The following is a 21,916-nucleotide window of genomic DNA, read 5'->3' as shown; positions in this document are numbered from 1 at the left end:
GAGTAAATGATGATATCATCAAAGAATCCTGAGGGATTCATTCTATATACAAAATGAGATGCCATCCACGAGTGGAAAACTTTGATAAAACCCCTACATACGACTCATATTAGGGAATCCCCTTTTCTATGCTTATGCGATAATCAATGCAGAAAACTATCATACCCCTATCTTACATATAAAATTTAGGTCTCACATTATCTAATTGAGTAAAAGTAGTCAAAGAGTGTGTAGCATAGAGATTGGCAATGTGCAAGGGAACCACTTTTGTTGATAACTAGATGTACCCTCAATGTGTCTTAGTTTGACTTTCAAACTATGTGCCCGTTCAGCCTGCACTCTAGCTACTCATCCAATTTGGACCCATCTAAATTACCCAAAAAACATGGTTATAAAGTTGTGTTAGGTTCTCCGTGTAAATTTCCATCTATACAAGCTCTTTATAGCTTTCATCCCTCAACAAATGAACTATAATCACAAAACAAGAAATTGATACAAAGCAATGTTGGTTCTTGCATGTTTCTTTGTTTCTATTGACTCACAAGTTTGAGGGAAGACTCTTTTGGGAAGCCATGATTTGGAAACACAAAAACTTCCTTTCATCCCCCCCCCCCCCCCCCCCCCCCCCCTTCCCCCTTTCCAAATATGATACCCCCTCCCTTATTTTTAAGATTGAGAGATAAATTATTGGGGGCCTGCCCCTAACTTATACGCTTATATAACTTGTATAAAAACCCCCCTCCCCTGCACTTACGTGGTGCGATAAGTTATCCACGGTGAATCCTCGGACAAAGAATACTCCAGTGAACTTGCAGTAGGGTCTAAAATTTTTCTCCACTAGGCAGTTGAATGTGGTTGAAGCATCTGTCAAGCCAAAAGGCATGACAAGATATTCATAAAGACCAAAAGTTGTGCCAAAAGCAGTCTTTACAATATCTTCATTGACTATCCTTATTTGATGATAGCCACTTTAATGATTTGGTTTAGTGCTCTATAGTCAACACACATATGATATGTGCCGTCTTTCTTTTGCACTAATAGGACTCGTGAACAAAAGGGAGAGGAGCTAGGCCTCACCATCCCCTTGTCTACATGTTCATGCACTTGCCTCATAATCTCCTCTTGTTGAGCTTGAGAAACTCTATAAGGATGCTTATTAGGCAGTGAGCTCCAAGGTAGAAGCTCTATTTTGTGGTCATCATCCCCTCGTTTTGGAGGTAGCTCCATAGGGATGTCATTGATAAAAAAGCCCTGGAATCTAGTTAGAAAAGTAGACAGCTCTAATTCTTCTTAATTCCTACTAGTTTGATTTGGTAAAACATTAGGATCATTTATGGACTCTTTGACAAAAATCATATACGCAAAAATTGATCTTTTCATTGACTTATCAAAAGCAAGTGAATTTACAAGAGGTATAGTACAACCTGACTCATTGGCATCTATATACATGTTCTTTTCCCTGTAGGTGAAATAAATTCTCCTTTTAGGGAACTTCATGTTGGCAGCCATGCGGTTGAACTATGGTGCCCCTAGGATAACGTCCTCATGTTGGAGAGGGTAGATGAAAAAGTCTTCTTTGTCGACGTAGCTTTGGACATGAAGCCTCAATTTCCCGATCAAGGGAGTAGTAGTGGAGGCTTGCTGTCCCTTGAAATATCCATTGGTAGTTACAATATCTCCCATCTCAAAATCTTGTATACCCAACTTAGTGGCCATCTCCATTTATATGAAGTTGTGAGTAGAGCCAGGGTCAAAAAGGATGAAGGCATCATGCTCCCTCAACTTCCCCCAAGCATACAAAAGGGATGAACCTTTGCAATGAGAATCCTCTTTTGGAGCTTCGATCTTGGAAGCTCTAGGAGTCTCATTGTGTGCATTTTGTTTGGGGCAAGAATGATAACCATGCCCTTGCTCCTCACACTTGAAATATTTATGATCCTTTCAAAAATCCTCTAGCTCTTTGGGAGAGAGTTGATTTTTACCTTTGTAAACTCCCTTCTCCTTGGTCTTGTTGTTGTTGTGGTTGTTGTTGTTAGAATTACCTTGGGAAGAGTTTTGAGCATTCTTCTTTCCTCTTGAATCATTTTGGTATTTGTTTTCCATGGGCTTGGCATTCCTTTTAGCCCCTTGTTGGAAACTAATGCAAGAAGCAACCATAGTGTGGTGGATGACTTCGGTGATAGTACTAGGCCGTTGTGAATTTACATACTCGGTCATTTCTTTAGGTAGCCTTGCACAAAATTGTTGCTTTTTCTTGAAAAAGTCTATATTTTGAAAGATTTTAGCTTTGAGATGTAAATCCCAAAACTTGTCCACATACTTCTGGATAGACTCGTTGGAGAGTAGCTTCAAACCCCGGGGGATTCACTCAATATACAAAACGGGACGCCACCTGCGAGAGCGGACAACTTTGATAAAACCCCTATATACGACTCATATTAGGGAATATGACCCCCCTTTCTACGCTTATACGACAATCAATGAAGAAACTATCATACCCCTATCTTACATATAAAATTTAGGTCTCACATGATCTAACTGAGTGAAACTAATCAAAGAGTGTGTAGCATAGTGGCTGGCATGTACTAAGGAACCACTTCTATTGATAACTAGATGTACCCTCAATGTGCCTTAGTTTGACTTTCAAACTATGTGCCCGATCAGCCTGCACTCAGGCTACTCATCCAATTTTGACCCATCCAAAGATGGTGTAAATCAACCCTTGAACTGCTCCAAATCAGCCCTTATCTATGACCGGCTTGATGCAAAATTTGATGTATGACTTGATTAAAAAATTCCCCAAAATTTTTCCAAGTTCTAGTGCAGACCGATGACCAATCGTTTTACAAGTAATCAACCCAAGTCAATCCACCCCCCCTCAAGTATGATACCCCCCTACCTTATTTTTAAGCTTGGGAGACAAATTATTGGGGTCCTGCCCCTAACTTATACGCTTATGTAACTTGTAAAAAAACCCCTGTCCTCTGCACTTACGTGGTGCGATAAGTTTTCCATGGTGAATCCCCCGTGCTTCAAACTTTGCCATTTAGTGAGCACTTTATCTTTGGCATTGCTTGCAAGGAGTTGTTTCATTATGGAACTTGTAGAGTTTTCCATGCCTTTGGAGCTTCACCATTGCCATGAAGGCTAGCCCACCATTGTCAAGCAGATTTTTGAAAGTGCATAGCTACATGACGTAGCTTGGAGGACTCTGTGAAGCCCTCGTCTCCAAAGGCCGCATCAAATTGCTGGATGAAGGCCAAAACTTTGTTGGTAGCACCAAAGGTGCCATCATAGGTGAGAAAAGAGATACTCTTTACTCCCTCTTTGAACTTCTTAAGCTTGTAGGACCTTTTCCAAGTAGCACAAGATTTGCAATGTCCTCATCTCTTTTATTCTCTAGGAGAATAGCTGCTACTTTTGGGAAGTTTCAAAAAGAGGCTTCCTAAGCTCTCTCTCTTCTTGGAGAGGTAGGGAAATCCCATAATCACAAAGTTGCTGAGAGCTGAAGAGGATCATACCTGACTGATCTGGTGAAGTGTGGGTGTCCGGTGTGGCTATAGTAGGAAAAATTACTACATCGTGCTCTAGGTCACACAAGCTCTCTAGCTTTCTCTTTGAAGTGATAGAATGCAAATGAGGTGTATCCTGCCAATTTTAACTATATGTGTCTAGCTTACCCCAAATGCAATGTGCATACTTACCTTATTTGCCCACTTTTGTCATGACATACCACCTGCGACTCATACGGCTTGTCATTTGGATTCTTGGCTGTTATATGCCCCTGAGTTTGCAATTTTGGACCGTTTTAGGTTAACTCTAAATTTGACTTTTGGAAAATCATACCATACATGCTCGAAGCTCTTGCTTTGTAGGTTTGGCATTTGCTTTCAAATCTTGGATCCAAAATTTTTGGCTCTGTTTATAAAGTTTTGATCATGTTTAGGTTAAAAAGAAAGAGACTACCCAAAATTATAATTATTTGGCCAAAAATTTTACCAAAATTATTCCTCACACTCGTATGTACATATTCTCACTCTAAGTATCTCTTTCATTGAAATTGGTCGATAGGCTCAATACTTTGCCAGATAAGAGTAAAAGTCTGCTAAAAGTTATCAAAAAAAAAAAAAAAAGCATCAAGCACACTTTATACACTTACACATAATTTATCATCTTGTAGCCTAATATGTTGCAATTTGCTGAGGCAGATAGTGTAGCCATTGTTCTCCCCCTTTCCATTGTGAGTTGCCCTGAACGATGGTTTGTGCAATGTGCATGGGAAAAACAACATGTCTATGCAAGGCCTTGTAAGATGGCCCTATCATGCTTAGAGAAGAGATGCATTGGGTAACACACTATTGTTCCAGATACTGGTACTGAACCAGCTGTTCAATGGATTTTGTTGGCGAGCTTTCATTTTGTGTGTGTTTAATGAACAATTTTTTTTGAAGCTAGGTTGCCCTCTCCTTAATGTTTGGTTTTGTGATTATCCTTTGTGTGGAAAATAGATAATTGGGTTGGAATTTAGGGACCCAGTTGAGTCTTATTTTGGGAGACTGTGACAAGATCTGGTTGTCTGATGATTTTAGTCTCCATTCCCTTCTTTTTAAATCCTCTATCTCCTTGAGCAATTGCTCTTCTCTTTGTACCCGCATTAAGGCAAGGTCTCTTCTTTGTGCCCGTTCAAGCTTCAACTCAAGTTTAGGTGCTTATTTCTATTTTCCAAATCTTGTAGACTTCATTTGTCCCCTTGATTGAAGCTACGGATGGGTTTTCCTTGATTTGCCTTAGAAATGCCGCTTGGTCATTGATTCCTTGCTCGGAGTATTACAGTGAGGAATTACCTACATCTAGTTGCACTTGGATCTTTTGGACTGACTGAGTAGTGATTAAAAGTTCATTGGTCACTTCAATCAACTGTTGGTCCTTGCTTTTGTATGCATCCGACAGCTTCATGAGAGGAGCTAATCTTCCATTTCTTTCTGTTGTCTTTCCTTGACAGTTTGGTGTTGTTCTGCTTGATTTTTTATCTCTTTAATTTTCCCTTGAATATCCTCAATGATGTTCATTTTGTCGTTGAACTCACCTTGTAGAGCATCTATTACCTGCTCCAATTCTCTAGCTTTGGCATTGTGGCTAAGTGCTGCTATTTGCATCTTTTTTGTCATTAGCTGCATTTTCTTTGCATACTGATTAACTTGAGTGATGATCTCATCTGTGGTTTTCCAATCTTCAAGTTCTACCTAGGGTTGCTTAGAGGTTTCAACAGATTTGGTTTGCGGCTCTTTTGATGTTGCAGCAGATTCTGCTTGTGGCCTTGTAACTGGTTCAACTAATTCTTCTTGAGGCTTCATGCCTGCCTCAACTGATTCTGCTTGGGTTGTTATAGAAGGTCCAACTTCAAATTTTTTTTTTCCCTTGGGATGTTCAAAACTGGCCTCTTCCTGTTGCTTCTCTTTTTCTGTTGCTTCTCTTTTCCTGTTGCTTCCTCACCTTCATTGGATTTGCCAATTGCTAAAGGGCTTGGACTTGGCATGGGATGGTCTTCTTGTTACGTAGTGGGTGAAGTGGGTCTTGGACACATATCTCTATGTTCATGTTGTGGTTCATGTCGTTGTGCAGCTTTTGCTTGCCTCTATTGCTCAACCCACTTTTCTCTTGCTTTCCTTTGCACTTCTAGAGCCTCTTGTATCTTTAAGGCTTCGGCTTCTGCATACATTTGTTCAAGCAAATCCTTTGGATATTTTGGGACTTTCTTTGCAGGGTTCTTGGTACTTAGACCCTTGATCTCCCTTGGACTCCATGATTCCGGGTTTCCTCCTACAGCTTGGAGGCTTCTTTCATAAGAATATTTCTTCCTTTCGAACCTTGCTTTCTTCTGCTGCGGTTCTTCTTGATGTGTTGCCACTGCTTTCTTCTTCATTTCTTCTCTTCTTGCCCTCATTTCTTCCTTTTCAGAGCTTTCGATGCTATGGGCTTCAAGCGAGCGTTCTGTTGATTCCTCATCTGATTTATATACCCTTTTCTTCTTGGATCTAGTGGTTCATGGAGAAGGTTGAGCTAATACTATCCATGTATTCTGATTTGGGGCTGGTGGCAAGTTATCTATCATTCCAATAGCATGGTATGTGATTCGTGTTAGAAATTCTGGAGTATCCAGATATGTGATCCTTCTTTCCTTTGCTTTGAGTGTTGTAAGCACATATTGCGTGTGATCTATTTCTTGCCTTGTTGTTGACTTCAACACTTGCATGAAAGTAGTTGCAACTGCATGATTTGGAGTTGTGTATCGTGGTGGTCTCTTTGAAGTGTTGGTGATAAAGATGAGTTGGATCCTCCACTTGCCTTAGAATGAGATCAAAGAAGGTGGTGGCAACTGTATCCTTGGTGAATGTACGTGGTATTTTCCTATCCCTAGCCCTCATTGTCATACCTTCTATTGGCAGCTTCAGTGCCTCGGCCACTATGTCTTTGTTGATAAGCACTTCCAATTTTTACCCCTATTGATCCGTGATCTGAGCAGATCCATCTTTTTTGATTGTGGACAATAGTTCATAAGCTCTTTGGAAATCCACTTCACATGGCTCTTGGTCGTAGAATTCCCAAAGTCCTAGTCTTCTGTTGGCTTCTTTAGTGTCTGGCCTTGCAGATACATCATAAACTTTCTTGGATAGCAGTTGTAACTCAACATGGTGTCCATCTTCACTCTTGAAACTGTCGGTGAAGACTGTAGTGTTGTTTTCTTCAAGTTGTTCTTTGGATAGGTAAATTGCCTTTGCCGTTTTCACAGAGCTTGGCTCCAATTGCTATGGTGGCTGTTAGAAGCAAGCTAACACGAATACCATTTTACGGAGTTCTCTTTGTAAAACACTTATTATTTTGATAAATCGAGAATATTGTAACTCCTATTTTCTTGGATAAACTCTGTAATTATTGAGCCGGGGCTACAAGCTTCCAGATTGTATTAAACTGTCATTTCCCAGCTTTGGTAGAACTCCAGATTATTAGTTTTGACCACCCAAAAACCTTGGCTAAGGTATAAAAACCAATTTTTGTAAGTTTTTTATAAGTTTTTGGACAAGAAATACACAGCGTGAGCTAACAACGCTCACTCCTCTCCTTCTTGCGCTTCCTACTCCCTTCCCAGTTGTCACATTGCAGTCGCGTTTGTTGCATTGCAACCGCAGGTAAGAGCTCTACGCATTGATGTAAGCAGTTCACAGTATTTCGTAGCTTTTGGCATCGGCGACCCACGACGTAATTTCATCATAACTAGGAATTTATACTTTTAAATCAAAAACTAAGCATAGGAGCGATATTGGGGCATCATTGATAAGCATTTAGATGCATTCTGGGTCGAAAACGACTAGGTCAAAAATCCACTGCTGTTAATAATCGCGATTTTGGAACTTGACCTAAAGTGGAGTTTGAAACCATAAGCATGTGTGCTTAGGTCTTATAAACATGTCCTAGAAGTTTTGTTACGTTTGGATGTCATTTGATGCTGTAACGGATGTGATTTGCTTACCGATGAGCGATTGGCTTTTGGTGATTTCAGTCACTTGAGTGTATCTTGAGCTATATGTGAGTTGTTAGTTGTTTTCCGAGAGATTGACAACCTCTTGTAGCCTCTATGCACTAGTCGAGTCAGTTTCGTCCCATGGATTGACAATTTAATCGTGGTTCTCGCTAATACTGCAATAAGATAGGATGGTGAGGTTAGACATGCGTCCCACATTTGGCACCATTGCCGGGGAACGAAGAGACCTAAACTAAGAAAAAACACGAGTGTCTTGTGAAGTTATCCTTTAACTTCCTCTAGGTTCACCTAAAGTTCAAAACTATTTTTTAGAAATCGCATAGCTTAAGATTGTCATCTTTTGCTATGTAGAGGTAGCTTGGAAGTAATCGTACTTGCTGAGCGCCTTTAGGATTGTAGGATTGTAGAAATAGATTAGGATTTTGAGAATGATTGGTAGACGAAACAAGTCTTAAGATTGATGCTCAGAAAACCATAAAAGACAAGAAAACGAGTGTTTGTGGACACTTTCCACAACCCCATTGCATGAGAATCTAGGAGTAGGTAAGCATTAGGAGAAATATGGACCTTGCATGGGTCTTGTAAGGAATCTTAATTTTTAGGGATTAAGGGTAATGTTGTGTGGGGTTTAGGGGGCAAGGGCATTGAAGAAGGTAGTTTTGAGTAGGCTTTTCTAGCTTTTTTTTTAGACAAATGTAGGATGTGGACCTAAAGGGTTACTTTCTCTCTCTAGCTTTTTTTAAAGTGAAGGAAGCATAGGGGTGTGTCCACATTAGCAAAAACGTGGGTCACAAAGAGTCAAAATTTGACTTTTTAAAAAAAAATTCATTTTTACTTGTTTTTTACTTAAAACTCTCTCCCAACATATATACATATCCAAAAATCATTTTTTGACCCATTTTTTAACCCACAAGCTTAGAAAGTCCATTTTTTCAAAAATCTTTTCCCCCAAAAAGTAATAAACATTTTGTTCTCTCCTCCTCTCTCCCTCTCCCTCTCCTCTCCCTTCCTGCCCCTACCTTCCTCCTCCTCCCCAATCTCTCCCTCCCCCCCCTCTCTCCTTCTCTCCTCCCATCTTCCTCAACCTCTCTACCCTTCCCCCTCTATCTTTTCATCATTTGCTTCCTTACGCAACAGCTTCCATGGTACTCACGGACATCACAAATGGTTTGCTTCCACCACCACGTACTCCGCACACTAAAAGCATACATATTCGCTTATCCACGGCATTTGCACCGAATACCACTAGCGAAGGTGATCAAAGGTCATCACAAGAACGTCGCACCGCTTGTGAGACCAATGTTGACATTTGGGTGGATGGCCATTTGTACCCTTACGATCCTATAAGCCGCTTCCATCCACCGTTTAATAGCCTTTCCACATTTCTTCAATTTCTTGGGAGGGGAGAAGCATGCTTGTTAGGCTATTGCAAGCGGTTGTGTATGGGTGCAGGTGCTTCTTTGCATATGTGGATGCACGGATGTCAAGCTCTTCACCTCAAGACGATGGCATTACAAGAGAGTGTTGCCTCTTCGGAGAGGGTAGTTAAAACTCTTGAACAACAAATGCAAAAAAAGGAGTCCCACATCCAGAAGCTTACCAACACCATCACATACTTGAAAGAAACACCCCTTGGTGCAAGGGAATGCAAACGCACGTATTCATCCATTGAAACTCTTACACATTCGAGAGGAGCACGCAAACGAGGAGTTACAATCACAAGGTGATTTGGTCTTTACTTGCATTCTTACTTCACACTATTTTCTAACATTTATGTTTATTTGTTGCTAGAAACTTCATCCATGAGGCATGCGGTGGAACAAGCCAAGATGATCGAGTCAACCTTCTCACTAGTTGTCTCAATACCCATGACGTGATTTATATCTTACAATCACCTGGAGGTAAGCACATTAAGGATGCAGTTACCAAGGACCTTATGCGTAAATTAAGAAATGTGGTTAGTGATGATGACGTTCAACAAGCTTGTGATGAGGCTGGAATCAGCACCAAAGCCTATCAGGCTATTTTCCAACTCCTAAAGGATGCCCTCAAAGAACATGGCATTGTGGAAAACCTATTTCCCGTTCCTCACAAGGTCAAGCTCGCAAAGAAGGCCACAAACGAAGATGTGTTCTCCCGCATTGGGACATACCTACACATTGAGGGCACAATGCCAACTTCCCTTTATGCTTCGTGCGCAACAAAGACAAGGGGAAAAGGTAAGAAACAATCCATAAGACCTTCGGAGAAGGTTTTTCCTTACACAATGTGGAACAATATTTTCGTGGATCTTAGAAGGCTTCAAGAAGCCATGATTAGATTTTAAGAGTTACCTAAAGAAGGTGACACACTTTACTTTTTTCTTTGGTATTATTCTTATCATAGACTCTGAAGTTTAAGGTCTTAGCACTATTTATTTTGTAGTGCTTGGCACAAAAGTCGCTTTTGTGCTGAAACTCGATGAGTGTCAAATAGTGAAAGGCCGAAGGTTAGAGAGGCTAAGTGTCACTCTAATGAACGAGGCCCTTCTGCAAACCAAGCGAAGGGATTCAGTCGAGCCATCTCCCACCCCATCTTTTAGCGTGCAATCAGAGAAAGACATTTGGTGGTTGGATGCTATTGAGGTGCCCAAAGAGACCAATGGAGTACTTTCATGGATTTTTGAGAGAACTCCATGGATCACAGAAGTAATACACTCCCAAATTGTAGGTTAGAAGTTGGAGATTGAGGGTTTTGGTAGTTATGATGTGGAGTGGTACTTAGGTGGGGATTTGAAGACCATAAAGTGTTTGCTTGGCTGCAAACAAGGGGCTTCTTCTCTCATGCCTTGTCCATTTTGCACTCGAGGGTACAAACCTAATGGACAAAAATCACATACGAGCACTGCAAAGGCTGGTTCCATGCTTCCATGGCAAGGGCATGGAGAACAAGGGTTAGATTGTCTTGATGTCGGAGATGAAGGTAGAGAATGGGAAGCGTCTATTCTGAGATGTCCCATGCTCAATGCCCCAGACCGTGATCAAAAGGACCACGCTTGGAATCCAATATTTTGATTTCCTCTATCGAATGTACATTTTTGTACATTACGCATTCATGCGCATTTTTGATAGGCTATTGAAGCTCCACATTGACTATGCTTTCACAATGAAACCATTGGAAAAGTCCCAGGAAGCGATCGAAAGAGTGGAGATACTCTTGAATTCCATTGGCTGTCACGGTGGAAATGTGTCTATCATTGCTGCAAAGAACACAGGGGAGGCCCATGAAATTGCTTAGCAAGTGTCAATGAGTGGACAAAAATCCAGACACTTTTTGAAGAAAGTTTTCAAAGGAAAGCCAAGTCGATATGATGCTCAAAACAGCTCCAACCAGCTGGCAGGTAACCTTTGGGAGCTTTGGAAGGAGTTATGCAAAGCTACTACCGACAATGATTCAAATGGCGAGCTTGCAAACAAGCGCAAGCAAGTTTGGGTACATTTTGATAAAATGGTCAAGCTTATGGGCCTTAATAGCACAACAGAAGAACAACGCCAATCATTTCAAGAAGCCTTGGCGGATTTTACGAAGGTCTTCACCCTTTCTTGGGGTGAAAATAACATCACACATTACATGGTAAGTCATTTTACATGGTGTATTCATTACAAGGGATTGTTTTTATTTAATAATGTGGATCGTTTACTCATGTGAACAACATATCTTGTTTGCGCGTGGTGCATTTTTTATGCACAAGTATGGATCGCTTGAAATTTTTAGCACTCAAAGCATGGAGAAGTCCCATTATCAAGCAAGGGGAGTGTACTTAAAAAATACTCGACATGGTGGTGGAATGGTGCAATCCAATTATTTGGAGGAGATGTTCAACTGGTTTTTTCGCACAACATTTGCTCGTAAGCTCACAATGGAGCGTGCGCGACAATCCAAGATTGCTATTGAGGTGCGGAAATGGAGTCGTCAAGAGCATAGCAACAAGTGGCAAATGTTGCAAGGTCCCACCAAGCATGATGCATGGCGGCGATGCAGAGTGCGACAAGGATCAAAGTGGATACTGCGCGAGTCACTAAACATGAACGCAGGGTCCAACTCTTAGCAACATGTTTATTTAAAAAATAATACTTTAAAAAAAAAATTAGTGTGAACATGGCCCTTTTTAAATGGGCCCTTATAAATATTGCATGCTCTCATAAACCACTCATTTCTTAAGAACAGGTGAGCTCCTACCAACGAAACGGCGCGCACCAAACAAACCACGAAAGAGCATCCACCTGCCAACAAAAACACCCTCCAAGGATGTGAGAAGCCGTCATGGCTTAAAGGCATAAGAAAACGGCCACGAACGCCTGGCCGTTCCAGAAACTCATCTAGTAGTGGGCATGGTGGTAGGGCACGAGAGTCATCCAGGGCTGTTGAATCTCCACCTCCTCAAGATATAACACCTAGAAGGAGAATGAAGCAAAGTTCCCAGTGTTGGAGAGAAGAAGAGGGCCAGCAAACAACAGAGTCCGATAGGGAGCAGCCATCGCACCACCAATCACAAGCAGGACCATCCAAGACTCGGGTGGTCCATACAGACACTGAATCAGAGAGTGAGCCACCATGGCTGCGAGATGAAATACCGCGCACACACCGGGTGGCCATTGGGGGGAAGACATTGCCTCGAGGCCAGGGAGCTCTCCCCACACGACAAGATCGGCAGCCAAGGGAAGAGGAAGAATCAGAAGAGGCTACAAAACCAGCCCCTAAGCATGTAAACAGGCGCAAGTCTAAGTTTTTCAAGAAGCCTAAACGCCGCCCGCTAGCAAATGTGCAAGTGCCCCCAAGACAACCGCAGCGGCGCCGAAAAATAGCAAGGGCATTTGTAGAAATCCGCCACTACCAGAAGACGACGAAGCTTTTGATTCGACGCGTCCCCTTTGCTCGCACTGTGAAGGAGGTGCTTCAAAGCTATGGAAATCAGTATAGAATGCAAGCAATAGTGCTAGAGGCTATTCAAGAAGCTGCAGAGGCCCACATCATTTCGGTGTTGGAAGATACCAGCCTATGTGCCATTCATGCAAAGCGAGTGACAATACAGCCAAAAGATATGCAGCTTGCACGTCGATTGCGACGAGACTTCGAGCATTAGCCGAAGTTACCCCTCTTTTTGTATTGCACACCCTTATCTTTGTAATGATTTGACTTTCCAATGACAATATGATCAACAGTTGTGTCTATTGTGTCTATTATCTTTGTAATGAAATGACTTTGTAATTTCAAGTTCTGTATGTAATTTCAGTAAATTTTTGCTTTTTAAGTATCCTTGGGGGTAGATAAGCCTATAAGGGGCAAAAAAAGCCTGGCCACAAGGGCGCGCAAATGGCTCATCCATCAGTTTTGGATGGTCCATTTGCGCGCCCTTGTGGCCAGGCTTTTTTTTTGCCCCTTGTAAGCTTATCTACCCCCAAGGGTACTTAAAAAGCACAAATTTACTAAAACCTATTGGTTTTGCAACATTATTTTACATGGATCCTTGTGGACACCCTTTTTTGGCCATTTCAAGCTTTGAATTCCCTATAGGATATAAAAAAAAAAAACATATTGTGAAACCAAGTGTCTATGCAACATTAATTTGGATTTTTCAAATGTCTTATGTAATTGGACTTTTTGGTGCAGGGGTGTACTAGGTAGAGCTAAAGCACGTGATAGTGTGCTGGAAACTTCATTTCATAATTGATTTCACCTTTTCTAGTGTCCTTGAGTTTGAACATATGCTAGAATTTCCATAAAAAGGGTGGATCTAAATTAATGATGCCATACCAATTCATTTCAATAAATTTATGCTTTGTAAGTATCCTAGGGGGTAGATAAGCCTACCAGGGGAAAAATAAAGCCTGGCCACAAGGGCGCGCAAATGGCTCATCCAAAACTGATGGATGGGCCATTTGCGCGCCCTTGTGGCCAGGCTTTTTTTGGCCCTTGGTAGGCTTATCTACCCCCTAGGGAACATAAAATACCTAAATTTACTGAAATTGACTTAAATTACATACAGAACTTGAAATTACAAAGTCACCAATCAAAACAATTTTCATATCACCAATTGAAACAATTTTCAAGATTGACAAATCACATTCAAAAGAATTTGCAACATAGAGAGACAATTTCAAATATTTTTTATTACTTCCAAAACGGTGATTTTACATCATGTATCTGAGGAGTTCATAATTTTTTTGACCACTGGCGCCTATTTTGCGCGTAAGGCAACTCCCCAGTCAAGAGGGACTGCGCTATGGCCTTTGGGTCAGTTGAGCCAATGGAAGCATGTATCCCTATCTGGGCAAGCACTTTACCACGAAAGCCAGTGCCAAACGCTGTGCATACAAGGGATCTACGCACTAGGAACACTTGATGCGCAGTTTGAGCAATGGTGCTCAAACACAAAAACCTACTCAAAGCTTTTAACGACCAAGTCATAAAATGGGCTTGGGGAGTAAATTCATTATGGATAATGGCCACATCGCCAGGGGGGAGTTGTCCTAGGTAATGCGCAAGGGAAGCTTGAAGTCCAAAGCCCGTCCGCTTGCCACCCGTCCTTGCAGCAAAATCATCAACCTCTACGACATCTTCTCATAAACCGATGAAGGTTGAGAAAAAAGACAATGAAGGATAAAATAGTAACATGAAAATTAGGAGACCGTTTACCTCCTGCTCCTTGTCATCCTCCTCCCTGTTGCCCTTTGCATCCAAGTCAATGCTCCCATGCACCACAGATACGAGCTTTGGCTCATCAGATGGGAGATTGCATAATGGCATAGGAATCCTAGCAGCCTCAACCTTGGCTTGCGTGGCTTGGAATTATTCATCAGCCACGTGCAACTGCTCTGCTGCCAGGACCTCGCACATGCAACTGCAATAGTGTCAGCAACAAAGTCCCCATCTGGCAAGAGCTTGCTTTCTAGGGCATCTGGCGTATTGTCTAAGGGACATTTGGTGCTATTGCATAGCACGCTCAAGCATTCATCCATGCGCAGGCCAAATGCTTTCTCTAAATCATGCAGGAACACATACTCCTCCCCATCCACTAACACTGAGGAGAAGCGACTAATTTCTATCTCTGGGATAGCCACATCCGTCAGTGGTAGTGGCACTGGAGTGTCACTAGGGCCAGCCGCAACTATGGATTTCTCAACCACTTCCTCAAGACCCCTAGGGTACTCGAGCCGGTGTGCCTTTCCTTCCGCTGCTGTAGGGTTCATGGGGATAACCTGCTGCTCCTTGGTGTCCTTGATAAAAGACCCAACCTGAAAGTGTGGTAAGCGGAGCTCCTCCAAATCAGGTTCCTCGCTCACCAAGAAGATAAATGTTGTGAGCCGAGAAAGGTACTCCACCCCCAACTTGCACTTCCTGAGCGCTGACACCCTTGGGGCTTGCTCGTCCAAGTAATGGCCTACATCGATTGCAATTTCTTGGAATCGTTGCAACCGCTTGGAGAATGGGCGATCACCTTTGTGTATATAGCGTAAAAGATCGCAAGGCACCCAGATCCCTACATGTGGGGGGATAGATACATAATATTTTATGATGTGCTCCTCCATGAACGCAAAAATCTCAGCAAATGCATCCATGTGAATGGCAACTGCGGCGTCAAGGTCAGGGAGATGAGTAAAAAGGTGTGGAGGTCCAACTTCCCTTTGTATTTGGTGTCCTTGAGGAAGAGTATGAAGCGTGACAAAGGGGTGGATGTGGCTGCAGATGTAGAGGCTGTGGAAGCATCCATGTCTAGCCTGGGGTGTAGATAGAGAGTGGAGGAGCTCAAGAGTTGCAAAAGTGAAAATAGTGAATGAGTTAGGTGGCCCCCCTTTTATAATGGACCCTTTTTTTAAGACATTAAAAAAAAAGGCACTTTCACCAAAAAATGATTTCTCATTCCAATGCAAAAAATTATATTCAAAGGCATGATTTGCCGAAGCAAATCATGTTGATTACAGCGGGGATCAGTTTGAAAATTGCAAGAGTTACAAAGTTATAAGATCGATAGCATAGTTCCATCCATCCCCAAGTCCTCCTCGACCTTCAATTTGTCTTCCATTCTCTTCCCAATCTGCAGACATTCATTACAATAAACATCCAATGATCGAAAAACCATAATGTATTGAAAATGTGGTGGAAGGATTCTCACCTTGTGACCTTGTAAACGAAATTGTGCTTGTTGAAGGGTCTCAAAACCCATATTAACCAAATGTTCTCGAACATTACTGAGAGTCCAATGCTTGTTCACTTGGACTGACTCCAAAGCATCGTTGGGCATCTTCATTGCAATGTCAAATCTTGCAATAACGCCGTCTACACTCTGTAAGGGAGTCCACACTCCAAGCTTGCACATCCAATGATCATAGTGAAATCGTATGTACAAGGAGGTGCGGGATTTCAAATAGCGCATTCCAATACCTGAAGCTCCAACCTTACAACACTACCAGTCCCCGTTGTGCATGCCCTCCACAAAATCCCAGTCCTCTTCTAAAAGCCTTCCTAATTCCTCGTGATGCGCATCTTTACATACAAGCATTGTGGTAGTCTCCACAAATCCAAACTCTTTAAAAATGTGCACAAAACAATGAAAAGGCAAACTCCAACTCAAGCCCACAGACCTAGAAGCTTTAGAGTATTTCAAAGAGTTTTGGACATCCATTATCATATTTTGCTTGAAAGATGCTACCGACCACACATCTGGCACCGGCCACTCCATACTTAATAAGGAAGTTACTTTGATGGGTTCAAGCGTTCCAAACGCTTGTGTAGAAGTAGGGACAATATAGGAGTGAGAATAGAAGAAAATCCTTCTTTGAACCAGTTTGGTTGGGCAAAGATGTGGGAACATTATTGCTCCAATATCCGCATGTATAGCATTGAATATGCCGGAGAGACTATGTAGTGGCTGCTCCTCCACCAACGTGGATGGAAATATGACTATAAATGCATGACAAATCTTAAGTATGAATCCATAATAACATTACACTGTGATTTCACACCTAGCTTTGTATTCTCAAAACATGTACTTACAATGTGTTGGAAATCGAGGTGGTTGTTGCAAATGCATGGTTGACATTGAGAAAACATGTTGCACAATGGCTACGGTCCCCTTATCTTTGCGGTTCTTGAAGCCAAGGAGCTTTCCTTTCCAATGAAGATCCAAGTTTGCACGATTCCACACACGATGAGGGCCAATAGCAGATGGTTGCATGTATACCCAAGCACCTTTGGTGAACTCTTGTGGCACCCACTCATCATCTACACCTCTAGTGTTGTGGCATGCAAGTGCTGTGACCTCATCCTTTGGCCGCCTTTGCGAAGTAGAGTTGGCCATGATTGAGCAAAGAAAACTAGGAGGAGGAGAAGGACCTTGCTTGTTTCTACAATGTAGGTGGGATAAAGTGATATGAGAAGGTGGTGACAGCGAAGATGCCTTAGATGGAATTCCATTTGTAGAGGAAGACTAGCCAGGACACTTATGGGAAAAATTTAGAGAGATCAATGATGGGAGCCTAACTCTAAAGTCAGCTCCTATAGAGGAAGTCTGGTTGGATAACCTACCTTCTGATGTGAACATGGATGTACAATCCTTGTACGGGATTGTGGATCTGAAGCTTCAGTAATGTCAAAACCATTGACCTTGAAAACATTACCCTCTTACTTGGGAGATAACGAAGATGAATCCATAGTGTATAAGACCACTCAAGTAAAAAGAGTTGAACAAAACCTAGAAGTAGACAACATTCATTCAATCATGTCTACACCCATCTAATGCACTCTTACCTTGGGAGAACTGTTAAAACTCAAGCAATAATTATGGAATGATCTACAGAAAACCCTAGAGAAAGTGGGGATAACGGAGCTAATCTCAAAAAATTTGGAAAATTTGAAAAATGAATTGGACAACAAAGAGATTTGATCTATTCCCATGAACAAAGTCGGGGAATACTACAAAGGGGAAAAGGGAAACACCACCCTTCCAGTGAAATATAATGACATTGAAACCATGGCAATACTGGATAGTGGAGCAGGCAAAGCCATAGCCATGAAAGCAGTATGGGAATCCTGGGGACAACCAGCCATTAGACAAAACTCGAATGGAATTGCAATTGGCTGACGAACACATTGAGAGACCTTTAGGGATGCTTGAAAAGGTGATAGTCAATTCCTGTGGAATTGAGTATCAACACACTTTTGCCATAGTAGACTTTGGGAAAAAACTCAACTATGAAATCATATTGGGAAGACCTTTCATGCGAGAGGTAAAGCTTATCCAAGATTGGGAAAACAATTATCTGTATTTGAAGCAAGTGGGATCTATAACAAGAGTAAATCTAAAAGATCACACTTATAGAGATGTCTTGAAAACACCCATACAAGAGTTTGATTCAGTCTCTTAGCTTCCATCCTGGTTAAACAAGGACACTCCTATTTGGATGTGTGGAGCTTCAGAAAATGGAAGCTTAAGAGGAGAAGAATGTATCCTAGAAAGGGAATGCACAAACAAAGCCTATGTACCTGAACCCTTTCCAGAGCATTTGTTTGAGCCATTTGAATGGACTCAAATTTTAGCGACAATGGATGTATGTGTGAATACATCTATACCTACTCAATTTTGCAATGAGTATGGCTACGACATAATTCCCATCCAAATGATTTCAATCCTCAACATTGAATACGAAGATGAGGAACCCAAGGAGTTAATGAAAGCTCAACAAGTCTTTTCAAACCTCTATTACAATGCAATTGATGAGTTAGATGAACACTCAACTACCTCAAAAGGTTCGGGGTCAGAAAAAGAACGTATGAGAGCTAAGCTACTCTTAAAAGGAGGGGATGATTTTTTTTTTGACTTTCCAAACCAGAAATCGAGAAGACAAAAATGGTATAGACAAAAAAGAGACACCATAATTGTGAAAACACGATCTATGCCATCAGTCTCCAGTAGAACAAAATTCCTGATGCCGATAGATGCAAATGATTGTGTCAAGGACAAAATCACTGGCAGATATCCTTCAAACAAAAATTCAGAAATGTCTAAAACATCGAGAAAAACAACGAAGGATACTCAAGCAAGCCCACAGGATAAGAAACCACTCATGACCCGATTGAGCGGAAAAAGAAATAGAAAGAGTAAAAAAAGCTCTAAAGGAGATATATACGACCAAAATGGAAACCACGAAAGAGGATGGTAAGGATGTAATGAGCGTTCCATCCCATTACAAAAAGTATACTCTCCAAGATTGAAAAATCATAGTCGAACAACCTGTTAGGGAACTACGAAAAAAGGGCGAGTCTTACGAAGGTCCTGAAAACGCTAAAAAGATAGAGTTGGTTGAACTGGGAGAAGATCCTAGACCTGTTTACATTGCGAATGACCTAACAGAAGAAGAAGAAGAGCTCTTGGCTGATCTTGTTAAAGGAATACCGAGATATCTTTGCTTGGTCTTACAAGGATCTCAAGGGTGTTGATCCAGAAATCTATGAACATACCATACCCATGAGAGATGATGCGAAACCAAGTAGACAAAGGCCATACACATATAATGAAACATTTTCTAGGAAGATAAAAGAAGAGATTGAAAAACTAAAGGAAGCCGAATTCATTTACAAAATTGAATACACAGATTGGGTATCTCCAATTGTGGTAGTACCCAAGAAGAATGAAAAATTACGAGTGTGTGTTAATCTCAAAAAGGTGAATGCAGCTACTATTAGAGACAACTTTCCTCTTCCAATCACTGAGCATGTTTTAGAACAAGTTGCAGAAAAAGAAGCTTACAGTTTCTTAGACGGATTTTTAGGATACAATCAACTTTTGGTTGACCCAAAAGATCAGCATAAAACTGCTTTTGCAACAGAATGGGGTATATTTGCCTATTGGGTTATGCCTTTTGGGTTAACTACTGCTCCAGTCACGTTTCAAAGATTGATGAGCCATGCTTTTAGATAATATATTAGGAAATCCTTAGAAGTATATATGGATGATCTATGCGTACATTCATCAATCCGGGCTGGTCATTTTGAACACCTCAAAAAGGTATTCGAAAAATGTAGACTTTATACGATTTGCTTAAATCCTGAAAAGTGCACATTCATGGGTAGACAAGGAAAAATTCTTGGACATATAGTGTCTAAAAATGGCATAGCTACTGATATTGAGAAGATTCATGTCATTGCTGATTTGCCTAGATCAACAACAGTCAAGGGGGTACAAGCCTTCATGGGGCATTGTGGATATTATCAATGGTTCATCTACATGTACGCTATCTTGCAAAACCCATGTATAGCTTGATTACACACTTTGAATGGACCGAGACATGTGAAGAATCCTTCATGAAGCTTAAGCAAGCCCTCACCTCACTTCCAATATTGAAAGCACCAGATTGGAATAAGGTATTCCACGTACATGTAGATGCTTCCAATTTTGCTATCGGTTGTATACTAGCTCAATCAGGAGACGAGAAAATTTACTTTCCTATTTCTTATTCTAGCCAACAATTGAACATGGCGGAAAATAATTACACCACCACTGAAAGAGAAGGATTAGGAATGATCTATGCCATTAAAAAGTATAGACATTACCTATTAGCCAACAAGTTTGAGCTCTTTGTGGACCACCAATCTTTGTTGTATTTGATCAACAAGCCATGTAGCACAGGAAGAATAGTGAGATGGTTCATCATTCTTCTAGAATTTGATTTCACTGTGGTTGTAACAAAGGGCACTACACATCAACGAGTAGATCATTTGTAAGGATTTTTTCAGGAGAATCACCTAAAGGGATAGACGATGATCTACTAGATGCCTATTTGTTCTCTGTGGAAATGATACCTCGATGGTCAGAAAACATTGTGTCATTGATGACAATACCTCAAGTGGATTCACAAATACCACTTCCTATCATGATCAGATTAATCAAGCAATTGGCTATGTATCAATTACTAGCTGGTAGGCTAGTATACAAAAGAAATTGAGACGGGATATTGCTCTTATGCATTAATCCCGAAGAAAAAGAACAATACCTAAGTCAAGCACATGTTACCATAGTAGGACTTCACTTTGCGGAAGACCAAACTATGCAATGAATCTTGAGACTTGGAGTATTTTGGCTGACTATGAGGAGCGATGTTCGATCTTTTGTAACGGATTGCCCTCAATGTCAAAAACAAACACCCATACCTCATGTAACATTGTTTCAAATGTCACTTGTTCCTAAGTGGAGTAACTATCTACTTACTTACTTATCAAGCTGAACATTTCCTGAGGATATGAGTAAACCCCGTCAAAGAGCAATTGAAACTGAAGCAAGAGACTATGCTCTTATTGGGAACCAATTGTATCGGAGAGGTAAATGAAGATACAATTGCTGTAGGTAAATGCTGTAGCTCACATCTATACACAAAAGCGAAAACGAAAACGATTTTTTAATCCCACTTAATCACAAAAACCTTCAAGAAAGGGGACTTAGTTTTGGTCTATTCCCTTAAGCAACACATTCCCAAGTTTAAGAAAAAGGAAAACGGACCGTTTATCATTGAAGATGTATCTCCAAGTGGAGTAGTAAAATTGTCCACCCTAAATGGTGAACCAATGGCTAATTGGATTAGTGGATGTCGTTTAAAGAAATACAATTTTCCGCTAACCAATGAATTGCTAGAAAGAATGCATGCACCAAGCAAAGAAAGATTAAACGACAACAGGTTATTGATGAAGCCCAAGAGGAAGCTTGGCTTCGGGTACTCAAACGAAAATCTGCTCTCAAGAATCAACAGATACCGATTCTCATCAACACTCTGGAAATAGATGATCTCCAATGGGAATTACCTAAAGATGATGACTGGTTAGACGGAATGGACCTGCGCATCAAAGTACAACTCAACAATCATAGCACCAATGCTTTGGTCGACACAGGAGCCAGAGTCAATGCAGTAAGTTATTCCACGTACAAGAAAGCAACAAGTCAAGCATTGACATCAGGAATAACAACAATCAAGGGATGCAATAAGAACCCAACCCCAACATTGGGAGTAGTCAACTTGAACCTGATAGTACATGGATGTTCATGTCCTCATCAATTTGTATGCTTACCAGATCAACACATGAATGAGACGATGATTCTTAGAATTCACTAAATGCGAACATACAAAGCAATACCAGATTGGGATACAAATCAGCTAAAGTTATCACCTAAAGGCAGACAACTCATTGTTCCAATTGCAGCAAGCAAAGGGGAATGGAAAGGAAGCAATCAACAGACCAAACCACGACATAGTCAATCTTCTCCATTGCCTTGACAAGCAAATGCTACAAGTAACATGCAAGGAGTCAGGCAAATTTGCTACCAAAAGCACAGCTTAAGGATAAGCCAAT

This window comes from Adiantum capillus-veneris, chromosome 8, assembly GCF_014529385.1.
Source record: "Adiantum capillus-veneris isolate H3 chromosome 8, ASM1452938v2, whole genome shotgun sequence".
Taxonomy (NCBI): Eukaryota; Viridiplantae; Streptophyta; class Polypodiopsida; order Polypodiales; family Pteridaceae; genus Adiantum; species Adiantum capillus-veneris.
The sequence above is the reverse complement of the archived record's forward strand: the minus strand, read 5'-3'. Positions refer to the sequence as shown.